Genomic DNA, 14,271 nt, shown 5'->3' on the forward strand with positions numbered 1-14,271 from the left:
CTTTTTTTTTCTTTTTTTTTTTTTGAGGCAGGGTTTGGCTCTGTCCCCCAGGCTGGAGTGCAGTGGAGATAATGGCTCACTGCAACCCCGACTTCCCGGGCTTAAGCGATCCTCCCGCCTCAGCCTTCTGGGTAGCTGGAAGTACGGGCGCCACCACCATGCCCGGCGGAGTTTCACCATGTTGCCCAGGCTGGTGTCGAACTCCTGGGTTCAAGCAATCCTCCTGCCTCAGCCTCCCAAACTGCTGGGATTACAGGTATGAGCCACTGCGCCCAGCCCGAAACTTTTTAATGAAAATTAATGTTTATTATAGGGGAAAAAAAAATCTCAGAAGAAAATAAAAATCAAGACCAGACAAAGTGGCTCACACCTTTAGTCACAGCACTTGAGGAGGCCAGGTGGGTGCATGGCTTGTGCTCAGGAGTTCCAAACAACCCTGGGCAACATGGCAAGACCCCATCTCATATATATATATATATATATATATTTTTTTTTTTTAATTAAAAATAATGTTGGCTGGGCGCGATGGCTCATGCCTGTAATCCCAACACTTTGGGAGGCCAAGGCAGGCGGATCACGGGGTCAAGAGATCGAGACCATCCTGGCCAATATGGTGAAACCCCGTCTCTACTAAAAATACAAAAACTAGCTGGGCATGGTGGCACGTGCCTGTAATCCCAGCTTATGGGAGGCTGAGGCAGGAGAATTGCTTTAACCAAGGAGTTGGAAGTTGCAGTGAGCCAAGATCGTGCCACTGCACTCCAGCCTGGTGACAGAGCATGGTTGGGCATGGTGGCACACGCCTGTAGTCCCAGCTCCTCAGGAGGCTGAAGCAGGTGGATCCCCAGAGCCCAGGTTAAGGCTGCAGTGAACTATGATCGCGCCACTGCCCTCCAACCTGGGTGACTGAGCGAGACCCTTTATTTCAAAAAAATGAAGAATGAATGACTATGTGTTGTATTGAATACATGGAGACCTCCCCACCACCCTCACTGCCGTCCTTCCTTTCTCGATGGGCCAGTAACTACCACACAGATCTTCTAGACTTATCCCCTCCACTTTCCTCTCCTCGAAGCAGCCAGAACAAAGTCTTTAAAATGCAAAAAGTGCGGGGGCTCATGCCTTAGGGGCTCAATCCTCCTAAGGAGGATCCTCTTGCCTGTAAACTTAAGGAGGCCAAGGTAGGAGGATTGTCTGAGCTCAGGAGTTTGAGACGAGCTTGGGCAACATGATGAAAACCCATCTCTACTAAGTACAAAAAAAACTACTAAAATACAAAATACAAAAAAATAATAATAAAATGCAAATGAGATCCAACCACTCCTTTATTTAAAATCTAGTTTAAGGATCACAACATCAAAGACCAATGTAGAATCAGGGACATCAAAACAATTTTAATTCCTTTAAATCAGGAATTTCTCCGTCTTGGCTGTGGGGGCTGCCCTGTGCATGGTAGGATGGTAGGCAGCATCCCTGGCCTGCACCCACTAAATGCCAGAGGCACCCCTCTCACCCATTGTGATAACCTAAATTGTCTCCTGATTATCACGGTTGAGAACCTGCTGCTTTAAGTAGAATCCACACTCTCAGCTCATCCTCTCATCCTAGATCTCTCTGCACCCTGGGAGCACCACACTCTTCACACATTTATGCTTCCTGCGGGCCCTAGAAACATTTTAGTTTGTTTGGGTAGCTTAAACAATAGACATGTATTTTCTCACAGTTTGGTAGTCTAGAAGTCTGAGATCAAGGTATCAGCAGGGTTGGTTTTCCCAGGGCTCCCCCTCCACTTGGAGATGGCCATCTTCCCTTTATGTCTTCACTTGGTGTTCTCTATGTGCATAAGACCTAAGTCCTTTTCTTTTTTATTTTTATTTTTATTTTTTTTTTTTTTTTTTGGTGTGTGTGACACGGTCTTGCTCTGTCACCGAGGCTGGAATGCAGTGGCACAATCACAGCTCACTGCAGGCTCAATCTCCTAGATTTAAGCAATCCTCCCACCTCAGCCTCCTGAGCAGCTGGGACTATAGGTGCACGACACCATGCCTAGCTAATTTTTTTTAAGTTTTTTGTAGAGATAGGATCTTGCTATCAAGCTACTCTCGAACTCTAGGGCTCAAGAGGTCCTCCCATCTCTTGAAGCCCTGGGATTACGGGTGTGAGCCACCTCACCAAACCCTAAGTTCTTCTTATCAAGACATCAGCCATATTGGCTTAGCACCCCATTAATGACCTCATTTTAATTTACTTACCTTTTTAAAAGCTCTATCTCCACATATGGTTACAGTCGGAGGTGCTGGGAGTTAGGACTTCAATGTGTGAATTTTGGGGACAAACAATTCCGTCCTTATCAACTTGCTACTCCTACTCCATTCTAATGCATCAGCCTCACTGTATCCTAATAAAAGGTTTACTTAAAAAAAAAAAAAAAAAAGCTTTAGGCTGGGCACAGTGGCTCACGCCTGCAACCCCAGCACTTTAGGAGCCCAAGGTGGGCAGATCACTTGAGGTCAGGAGTTCGAGACCAGCCTGGCCAACATGATAAAACCCTATCTCTTCTAAAAATACAAAAATTAGTGGTGGCAGGTGCCCAGCTATTCAGGAAGCTGAGGCGGGAGAATCGCTAGAATCTGAGAGGCAGAGGTTGCCATGAGATGAGATCGTGCCACTGTACTCTAGCCTGGGTAACAGAGTGAGACTCCATCTCAAATGAATTTTTTAAAAAGCTTTATTGGGATATAATTTACATGTCATACAGTTCACTGATTTAAAGTGGACAGTTTCATGGTTTTAGTGTATTCAGAGTTGTGCAGTCATCATCACAGTATAATTTAAAAACATTTTCATCCTGAGGTGGGAGGATCACTTGAGGCCAGAAGTTTGAGACCAGTCCAGACAACATAGTCAGACCCCATCACTTAAAAAAAAAAAAAAATCAGCCAGACATGGTGGCTCATGCCTGTAGTCCCAGCTACTCAGGAGGCTGAGACAGGAGAATCCTATGAGGCTTGAGCCCAGAAGTGCAAGACTGTGGTGAGCTATGATCGCACCATTGCACTCCAGCCTGGACAACAGAGTGAGACCCTGTTTCTAAATAAATAAATCTAATGTCCACTAATAGGACAGTAGATAAATAAAATGTGGTTAATATTAGAATGTGAGTAGCAGTTTACATGATATAACTAAAAATATAGATATCAACATGGATAGATCTCAAAAACATGATTATGAGTGAAAAAGGAGTTGCAGAAAGATGTGTCCATAGAATAGGAGCTATGATTTGTGTACATAGGAACTACAGCATAGTGGTTAAAAGATTGGGCTTTGTAAGAGTGATGGAAAATGTGAATTAAAAAAATATATTGCCAGCTGGGCACGGTGACTTGCGCCTGTAATCCCAGCACTTTGGGAGGCCGAGGCAGGTGGATCACCTGAGGTCAGGAGTTTTAAGACCAGCCTGACCAACATGGTGAAACTCTGTTTGTACTAAAAATACAAAAAATTAGCTGGGCATGGTGGTGTGTGCCTGTAATCCCAGCTACTCAGGAGGCTGAGGCAGGAGAATTGCTTGAACCCAGGAGGCAGAAGTTGCAGTGAGCTGAGATCACACCATTGCACTCCAGTCTGGGCACAAGAGCAAAACTCCGTCTCAAAAAAAAAAAAAAAAAAATTATTTTATTTTATTTATTTAATTTTTTTTTTGAGACAGGGTCTTACTCTGTCGCCAAGGTGAGAGTGCAGTGGCACGATCTCAGCTCACGGCAGCCTCCACCTCCAGGGTTCAATCGACTCTCCTGCCTCAGCCTCCTGAGTAGCTGGGATTACAGGCATGAGCCACTGCTCCTGGCCTAAAAATATATATATATTTTTTAAAAGGAAAAAAAAAAAAAAGGATGGGCTTTGGAGTCACACAGCCTTGATTCAAATCTGCTTCTGCTCCTTACTGTGTGGACTTGGGTAACTTCCTAGTTTCTGTTCCAGTTTGCTTATTTATAAAATAAGGACACTGTTAGGAAGGATATACAACAGCTAAAGAAAAACTCTGGATACAAAGGATGCAAAATGGTATTGGGGAACACAAGTTTTTGTTCTTGGTTCTTTGTGTAGTTTCATCTAATACTTTTCAAATTAATAAGCTGTGCCCGTTATTAAGGTACTGTCAGCTTCAAACTAACCCTTCTATACCTGGCTCAGGTGCCTGGGGCGGGACTCCGGGAACCATGTTTGTCTTTTGCCGTCAAGTTCCTTGTTAGGATCTGCCAGCAGGGGGCGCGTGTGAGAGAGAACGGAGCGCTGGAGTAGGAAGTGGAAACTTGGTCTTGTTCTATTTCGCATTCCTGTGTCACTCCAGCAGCACTTCTGCCTGGAAGCAGCGATTCATTCCAGTTGGCAGCGCGGGGGGATTTTGTTTGTTTTTCTTTTTAACACTCACAGAACCAGCTTTTCTGTACCCAGGCAGAGCACCAGCAACAGCTGAGCAGCGCCTCCTTCTCCAAGGTTTGGGTCCCAGCGCCATGGGAACCTCTGGGCTGAGATATCAGCACCATCTCTTTGAAGATCTGAGCTCCTTCCACATAGGATCCTTTCTCTAAACTACTTAGTTTTATTTCATTTTAATTTTTTAAGATAGAGTCTTACTCTGTTGCCCAGGCTGGAGTGCAGTGGTGCAACCCTGGCTGACTGCAACCTCCGCCTCCTGGGTTCAAGCAATTCTCCTGCTTCAGTCTCCCAAGTAGCTGGGACTACAGGTGCCCACCACTACGCCCGGCTAATTTTTGTATTTTTAGTGGAAATGCGGTTTTGCCATGTTGGCCAGGCTGGTCTCGAACTCCTGACCTCAGGTGATCCTCCAGTCTCAGCCTCTCAAAGTGCTGGGATTACAGGTGTGAGCCACCGCACCTGGCCCTATTATGCAAGACATATTATATAAGACATATTATGCAAGACATATTATAATATGTCTGCAGATTATTTGATATTCTCCCTTCAAGGGGTGGAACTTAAGCCCGGGCACGTTGACTCATGCTTATAATCTGAGCGCTTTCAGAGACCAAGGAGGGAGAATCCCTTGAGCCCAGCAGTTTGAGACAAGCCTGGGAAATATGGCAAAATCCATCTCTACATGAAATAAAAAAAATTGGCTAATCCATCCTGGCTAACACGGTGAAACCCTGTCTCTACTAAAAACTTCAAAAAATTAGCTGGGCACGGTGGTGGGCGCCTGTAGTCCCACCTACTCGGGAGGCTGAGGCAGGAGAATGGCGTGAACCCAGGAAGCGGAGCTTACAGCGAGCTGAGATGGTGCCACTGCACTCCAGCATGGGAGACAGAGCGAGACTCTGTCTAAAAAAAAAAAAAAAAAAAAAAAAAAAAAATTAGCTGAGGCCGGGTGCGGTGGCTCACGCCTGTAATCCCAGCACTTTGGGAGGCTGAGGCAAGCAGATCACCTGAGGTCAGGAGATCGAGACCAGGCTAGCCAACATGGTGAAACCCCATCTCTGCTAAAAATACCAAAATTAGCCAGGTGTGGTGGTACACGCCTGTAATCCCAGCTGCTTGGGAGGCTGAGACAAGAGAATCTCTTGAACCTGGGAAGCGGAGGTTGCAGTGAGCTGAGATCGTGCCATTACACTCCAGCCTGGGTGACAGAGCGAGACTCCATCTCAAAAAAAAAAAAAAAAAATTAGCTGAGCTTGGTGGCTTGCACCTGTGGTCCCAGCTACTCAGCAGGTGGACGTGTGAAGATCATTTGTGAAGACCTCAGGAGGTCAAGGCTGCAGTGACCCATAATAATGTCCCTGTACTTCAACCTGGGCAACTGAGCAAGACACTGTCTCAAAATAAAATATAAAATAAAACAGGTAGAGCTTAATTCTCTTCTTGAGTGTTTGCTGTACTTAGTGACTTGCTTCGAAAGAATATGGCAGAGTTTGAATTCTGTGGGTAGATCATAAAAAACTGGCTTTTACCTTGCTCTCTTTCTTGAATCACATGCTGTGGGAGAAGTTAGCTGCCTTGTCTTAAGGACACTCAAACAACATACAAGAGGCCTATGTAATGAGGAATTGGGGCCCCCTGCTGACAGCCAGCAGGAAACTGAGGCCTCTGTTAACAGCCTCATGAGGAAGCCACCTTGAAAGGGAATCCCTCAGCCCCAGTCACACCTTCAGATGACTGCGGCCCCTGCCGCCATCTTAGCCACAACCTCATGAGAGACACTGAATAGAATCCTGCACTCAGCTCCACTATTTCTGAATTCCTCACCCACAAAAACAGATGATAAGTATTTGTTTTCTTTTTAAATGTTTATTTTACCGTGTGGTGACTCACGCCTGTAATCCCAACACTTTGGAAAGCCGAGGTGAGTAGATAGCTTGAGCCAAGGAGTGCTAGACCAGCCTAAGCAAGATGGTGAGACCCCATCTCTACACAAAATAAACAGATAAATTAGCCAGGTGTGGTGGTACCCACCTATGGTCCTAGCTACTTGGGAGTTGAAGTGTGAGGATCACTTGAGCCCAGGAGGTCAAGGCTACAGTGAGCTTTGGTAGCACCACTGCATTCCAGCCTGGGTGACAGAGTGAGACCCTGTCTCAAAATCATGATAATAGTATTAAAATGTTTATTTGAAGCCACTAAGCTTCACATAATTTGTTTTATAGAAATAAACAGGGCAAATTCACCTGATTAACAATTCGTCACCCTTAAAAGGCATTGTTGACCTTGTGGAGTGGCTCACACATGTCATCCCAGCACTGCAGGAAGCCAAGGCAGGAGGATCACTTGAGCCCAAGAGTTTGAGACCAGCCTAGACAACATAGTGAGATCCCATCTCCACAAAAAATAAAAATAAAAAAAATTAGCAGGCCAGGCGCGGTAGCTCATGTCTGTAATCCCAGCACTTTAGGAGGTCGAGGTGGGTGGATCACGAGATTAGGAGTTCAACATGAGCCTGACCAACATGGTGAAACCTCGTCTCTACTAAAAATACAAAAAATAGCCGGGCGTGGTGGTGGGCACCTGTAGTCCCAGCTACTTGGGAGGCTAAGGCAAGAGAATTGCTTGAACCCGGGAGGCAGAGGTTGCAGTGAGCCAAGATTGTGCCACTGCACTCCTGGGGTACAGGAGTAAGCCACCACACACAGCCTGTTCATTTACTTTCTTAGTAAACTTGACTTCACTTAAAAAAAAAGAAAAGAAAGACTAGATACAATAAAATACACTCAGCAGCTGACAGTGGTATTGTAAAAGTGTATTTATTGACTTGTAAATATATTTGCAACATACTGTTCAATGAAAACATAAAGTAACAGAACAATATGTGCAGCATAATGCCATTTTTCCAGCAATGAAATATTCATATAAAAGTCTGCTTGGATATACCATAAAATGTTAATAGAACTTATCTCTGGTTGTGCATTAGAGGTAATATCTTTTGTTGTTGTTGTTGTTGTCTTTGGTTTATTTTCTTTTTCTTTTCTTTTTTTTTTTTTTTTTTTTGAGAAGGAGTTTTTCTGTGTCACCCAGACTGGAGTGCAGTGGCTCAATCTCGGCTCACTGCAACCTCCATGCCCTGGGTTCAACAATTCTCCTGCCTCAGCCTCCCTAGTATCTGGGATTACAGGCACCCGCCACCACGCCCAGCTAATTTTTGTATTTTTAGCAGAGATGGGGTTTCGACATGTTGGCCAGGATAGTGTCCAGTTCCTGCCCTCAGGTAATCCATCCATCTTGGCCTCCCAAAGTGCTGGGATTACAGGCGTGAGCCATCACGCCCAGCCCTTCTTTTTGTTTGGTTTTGTTTTGTGATGGAGTCTAGCTCTGTTGCCCAGGCTGGAATGCAGTGGCACAATCTCGGCTGACTACAACCTCCACCTCCTGGGTTCAAGCTATTCACCTGCCTCAGCCTCCCAAGTAACTGGGATTGCAGGTGTGCACCACCATGCCCAGCTAATTTTTTGTATTTTTAGTAGAAACAGGGTTTCACCATGTTGGCAAGGCTGGTATTAAACTTCTGACCTCAGGTGATTGACCTGCCTCCGCCTCCCAGAGTGCTGGGATTACAGGTATGAGCCACTGCACCTGGCAAGGTAATATCTTTTTTTTCTTTTTTTTTTTTTTTTTTTTTTTGAGATGGAGTCTCATTCTGTCACCAGGCTGGAGGGCAGTGGTGTGATCTTGACTTATTGCAACCTCTGCCTCCTGAATTCAATCAATTCTTATGCCTCAGCCTCCTGAGTAGCTGGTATTACAAGCTGGCTAATTTTTGTATTTGTAGTAGATACGGGGTTTCACCATGTTGGCCAGGCTGGGCTTCAACTCCTGACCTCAAGTGATCTGCCCAGCTAGGCCTCCTAAAGTGCTGGGATTACAGGCGTGAGTCACTGCGCCCAGCCAACTATTCCACATTTTAAAATTTTGTTCGAATCAACATTCATTATTTGTGTACTAAAAGTTTTTAAATAAAAGAAAATTTTGTTTTCTCTTTTAAATTTATCTTTATTTTCAAATTTTTCTACAAGGAGGAGGCTTTTCATTAAGAAAAGTTTACCATAGGCCTACCACAGTGGCTCATACCTATAATCCCAGCACCTTGGGAGGCCAAAGCAGGAAGATCACTTGAGACCAGGAGTTTGAGACCAGCCTGGGCAACGCAGTGAGATCCCATCTACACACACACACACAGGCACACACACACATGCTAGCCGGGTGTGGTTGCATGTGCCTGTAGTCCTAGCTACTTAGGAGGCTGAGGTAGGAGGATCACTTGAGACCAGCAAGTTGAGGCTACAGTTAGCTATGATTATGCCACTGCACTCCAGCCTGGGCAACAGGTATGACTGAGCCACTGAACTAACGGCCTGTCTCTTTAAAAAATTTAAAAGGAGGCGGGCGCGGTGGCTCATGCCTATAATCCCAGCACTTTGGGAGGCTAAGGCGGGTAGATCACGGGGTCAGGAGATCGAGACTATCCTGGCTAACACAGTGAAACCCTGTCTCTACTAAAAATACAAAAAATTAGCCGGGCGTGATGGTACGTACCTGTAATCCCAGCTACTCGGGAGGCTGGGGCAGTGGCAGGAGAATCACTTGAACCTGGGAGGCGGAAGTTGCAGTGAGCTGAGATCATACCATTGCACTGTAGCCTGGTGACAGAGTGAGACTCCGTCTCAAAAAATAATAAATAAATAAGTAAATCAAATTTAAAATAAAGATAATAAAAGAAAACTTTTTAAAAAAACATATGAAAAGGGAGAAAACTGGAAAGAACTTTGTGGTGTTAGGTAGGGATCAGATGTATTGCTGCTCACTTATGGCTTTCAGTATATAGGGAAATAAGTGTAGATGCAAATGCATATGTGTGAATATGTGTCTGTGTGCGTGTGTGTGTGTGTAATACATTCAGTGATGTGCTGGAATCAGATCATACTGCTTAAGAGAGTCATCATGGGAGTGTCTCCCCAATGTCATGTTCAGTGACACCATGTTGGTAGTCTGAGTTAGCCGTGATGCAAGTATTTATACCATAGAAATCAGCAAACATTACCAAACACTACAAATTCCCCCTGCCCATTTCCCTGATAAATTACATTTGCCAGCACATCACTGCCTAGCTTCCCTAGCACACCACTGAAGGCATGTTTTCTTAGAGGATCTGGAAATAGTGACTCAGTAGCAATGAACCTGTCTGGCGTCTAGATCTTGGCTTTTAAAATACCATTCTACACTAACAGGAACCAGAGTCACTTGGAGAAATGACTAATTCCGGGGTTGGGACAGGAAAAGTGCATGATTATTCTGGAACATCTTGTTGGGCCAGAAAGCAAGGAAGTGCTCAAAGTATGATGGGATATGCAAAACAAATAAAACAAAACCAAAACCTTGTCTTGTTCCTGATCTTAGATTTCCTCTAAATCTAAGATCCTTCGAAGAAATCCTTAGAGGAAATCTAAGATCAGGAACAAAACAAAGATATTTGCTTTTGCTACTGCTCTTCAATACAGTACTGGAAGTCCTAGCCAGAGCAATTAGGCATGAAAGAGAAATAAGGCCAGGCACAGTGGCTCACTCCTGTAATCTCAGCACTTTGGGAGGCCAAGGTGATTGGATCAGATGAGGCCAGGAGTTCGAGACCAGCCTGGCCAATATGGTGAAACCCGGTCTTTACGAAAAATAGCCGTGCGTGGTGGTGCACATCTGTAATCCCAGCTACTCGGGAGGCTGAGGCACAAGACTTGCTTGAACCCAGGAGGTGGAGGTTGCAGTGAGCCGAGATCGTGCCACTGCACTCCAGCCTGGGTGACAAAGAGAAAATCTGTCTCAAAAAAAAGAAAAGGAAAGAGAGCCGGGCGCGATGGCTCATGCCTGTAATCTCAGCACTTTGGGAGGCCGAAACAGGTGGATCATGAGGTCAGGAAATCGAGACCATCCTGGCTAACACAGTGAAACCCCATCTCTACTAAAAATACAAAAAAGTAGCCGGGTGTGGTGGCACATGCCTGTAGTCCCAACTACTTGGGAGGCTGAGGTAGGAGAATTGCTTGAACCTGGGAGGCGGGGGTTGCAGAGAGCCGAGATCACACCACTGCACTCTTGCACTCTAGCCTGGGTGGTGACAGAGAGAGACTCCGTCCAAAAAAAAGAAAAGAAAAAAGAAAGGAAGGAAAGAGAAAGAGAAATAAGAAAGAAAAGGCATTAAGATTGGAAAGAAAGAAGTAAAACTAGCCCAAGCACGGTGGCTCATGCCTGCAATCCCAGTAATTTTGGAGGCCTAAGCAGGAGGATCACTTGAGCTCAGGAGTTTGAGACCAGCCTGGGTAACGTAGTGAGACCCCATCTCCACATAAAATTAAAAATTAGTTGGGTGTAGTGGTGAGCACCTGTACTCCCAGCTACTCAGGAGGCTGAGGCAGGAGGATACTTGAACCCAGTAGGTTGAGGCTGCATTGAGCCATGATTGTGCTACTGCACTCTAGCCTGAGCAACAGAGTGAGAACCTGTCTCAAAAAAAAAAAACAGAGAAAGTAAACTTATCTCTGTTTCTCTGTTCACAGATCACATGATTAGATATGTAGAAAACCCTAAGATTCCACCAAAAAAACCCTACCTGTTAGAACTAATAAATGAATTTAGTAAAGTTGCAGGATACCAAATGAACATACATATATCAGCTACATTTTCGTACACTAACAATGAACAACCTGAAAAGGGAATTCCATTTATAATAGCATGAAAAAGAATAAAATACTTAGGACTAAATGTAACCAAGGAAGAAAGAGAGTTATACAATAAAAATTACAAAATGTTCATGAAATAATTTTTTTTCTTTTTTCTTTTTTTTTTAAGACAGAGTCTCTCTTTTGCCCAGGCTGGAGTGCAGTGGCATGATCTCAGCTCACTGTAACCTCCACCTCCTGGATCAAGCGAGCACGTCCTGCTAATTTTTGTATTTTTAGTAGAGATGGGTTTCACCATGTTGGCCAGGCTGGTCTCGAACTCCTGACCTCAAGTGATCTGCCCCAGCTCAGCCTCCCAAAGTGCTGGGATTATGGCGTGAGCCACCACACCCACCCGCCTTTGAAAGAAATTTTAAAAGATATAAATAAACAGAAAAACATCTCATGTTCATGGGTTGGAGCAATTAATATTGTTAAGATGTCTATATTACCCTCTCCTTGAAGTCTGGGTATTCTGGGGAAAAAAAAAAAAAAAAAAAAATATATATATATATATATATATATATATATATATATAGACACACACACACTACCAAAAGAGATCTACAGATTCAATGCAATTTCTCTCAAAATTCCAATGACTTCTTTTTTCTAGAAATAAAAAAATCCATCCTAAAATTTACGCTAAAATTCAAGGGAACCCCAAACAAACAAAATAATCTTGAAAAAGAAGGAACAAAATTGGAGGTCTCATATTTCCTGATTTCACAACATACCACAAAGATATCATGATCAAAATAGTGTGGTACTGGCATAAAGTGGACATATAGACTAATGAAACAGAAAAGAGAGTACAGACATTTACCTTCATATACATATATATATACACACACACACACACACACACACACACACACACACACACACACGGTCAACTGATTTTCTACAAGGGTTCCAAGGACATTCAACAGGGAAAGAGCAGTCTTTTCAACAAATGGTGTTGGGAAAACTGGAAATCTATGTGCAAAAAAAAAAAAAAAAAAAAAAAAAAAAAAAAAATTGAAATAGGACACCTACTTTATTTATTTTGTGTTTTATTTTATTTTATTTATTTATTTATTTTTTTGAGACGGAGTCTCGCTCTGTAGCCCAGGCTGGAGTGCAGTGGCCAGATCTCAGCTCACTGCAAGCTCCGCCTCCCGGGTTCACGCCATTCTCCTGCCTCAGCCTCCCGAGTAGCTGGGACTACAGGCGCCCGCCGCCTCGCCCGGCTAGTTTTTTGTATTTTTTAGTAGAGACGGGGTTTCACTGGGTTAGCCAGGATGGTCTCGATCTCCTGACCTCGTGATCCGCCAGTCTCGGCCTCCCAAAGTGCTGGGATTACAGGCTTGAGCCACCGCGCCCGGCCGTGTTTTATTTTTTAAGACAGAGCCTCGGCCGGGCGCGGTGGCTCACGCCTGTAATCCCAGCACTTTGGGAGGCCGAGGCGGGCGGATCACAAGGTCAGGAGATCGAGACCACGGTGAAACCCCGTCTCTACTAAAAATACAAAAAATTAGCCGGGCGCGGTTGTGGGCGCCTGTAGTCCCAGCTACTCGGGAGGCTGAGGCAGGAGAATGGCGTGAACCCGGGAGGCGGAGCTTGCAGTGAGCCGAGATCGCGCCACTGCACTCCAGCCTGGGTGACAGAGCGAGACTCCGTCTCAAAAAAAAAAAAAAAAAAAAAAAAGAGCCTCACTCTGTCACCCAGGCTGGAGTGCAGTGGCTCGATCTCAGCCTCTGACTCCTGGGTTCAAGATATTCTCTGCCTCAGCCTCCCGAGTAGCTGAAATTACAGGCGCCCACCATTGTGCTCAGCTAATTTTTGAATTTTTTGTAAAGACAGGATTTCACCGTCTTGGCCAGGCTGGTCTTGAACTCCTGACCTCGTGATCTGCCTGCGTCAGCCCCCACAAAGTGCTAGGATTACAGGCGTGAACCACCATGCCTGGCCTATTTTATATTATTTTTGAGACAGAGTCTCACTCTGTTCTCCAGGCTAGAGTGAAGTGGCTCGATCTTGGCTCACTGCAATCTCTGTCCCCTAGGTTCAAATGATTCTCCTGCCTCAGCCTCCTGAGTAGCTGGGACTACATGCGCGCGGCTTCATGTCCAGCTGATTTTTGTGTTTTGTTTTTGTTTTGTTTTGTTTTTTTTACTAGAAAAGGGATTTCACCTTATTGGTCAGGCTGGTTTTGAACTTTTGACCTCAGGTGATCCTCCCACCTCAGCCTCCCAAAGTGCCTGGATTACAGGTGTGAGCCACCAGACCTCGCCTCGACCCATACTTTCTACTTTATATGAAAATTAGGCTGGGCCCGGGTGCCTGGGTGCCTGGGTGACAGAGTAAAACCGAGTCTCAAAAAAAAAAAAAAACAAAATAAGCATATATATATCTCCACACAAAATATTGTACATGAATATTCATGGCAGCATAATTCATAATAGGCAAAAAGTGGAAACAACCCTAATGTCCATCAATTGATAAGTGGATAACGGAAATGTGATATATAGCCATACGATGAAATATTATTTAGCAATAAAAAGGAATTAAGTACTGCTGCCACATGCTACAAAATGGACCTTGAAAACATTGTGCTAAGTGAAAGAAGCCAGTGACATACTGTATGATTCTGTTTATGTGAAATGTACAGGAGGCAAATATATAGAAGCAGAAAGTGGATTAGTGGTTGCCAAGGGCTTGGGAGAGAGAAGAAAGCAGAGTGACTCTTCATGGGCATGATTTTGTATTCGGGGTGATGAAAATGTTCTGGCTGGGCAGGGTGGCTCATACCTGTAATTCTAGCATTTTGGGAGGCCGAGGCAGGATGATCACCTGAGCCCGGGAGTTTGAGACTAGCCCCCCAAAAGAGCTGGGCATGGTGGCACATGCCTGTAGTCCCAGCTACTTTGGAAGCTGAGATAGGAGAATGACTTGAGCCTGTAAAGTTGAGTCTTCAGTGAGCCTGGATTGTGCCACTGCACTTCAGCCTGGACTATAGAGTGAACTTCTATCTAAAACAAAAAAAAGGGCTAAGCATGGTGGCTTATGCCTG

This window comes from Macaca nemestrina, chromosome 15 (genome assembly GCF_043159975.1).
Source record: "Macaca nemestrina isolate mMacNem1 chromosome 15, mMacNem.hap1, whole genome shotgun sequence".
Classification (NCBI taxonomy): Eukaryota; Metazoa; Chordata; class Mammalia; order Primates; family Cercopithecidae; genus Macaca; species Macaca nemestrina.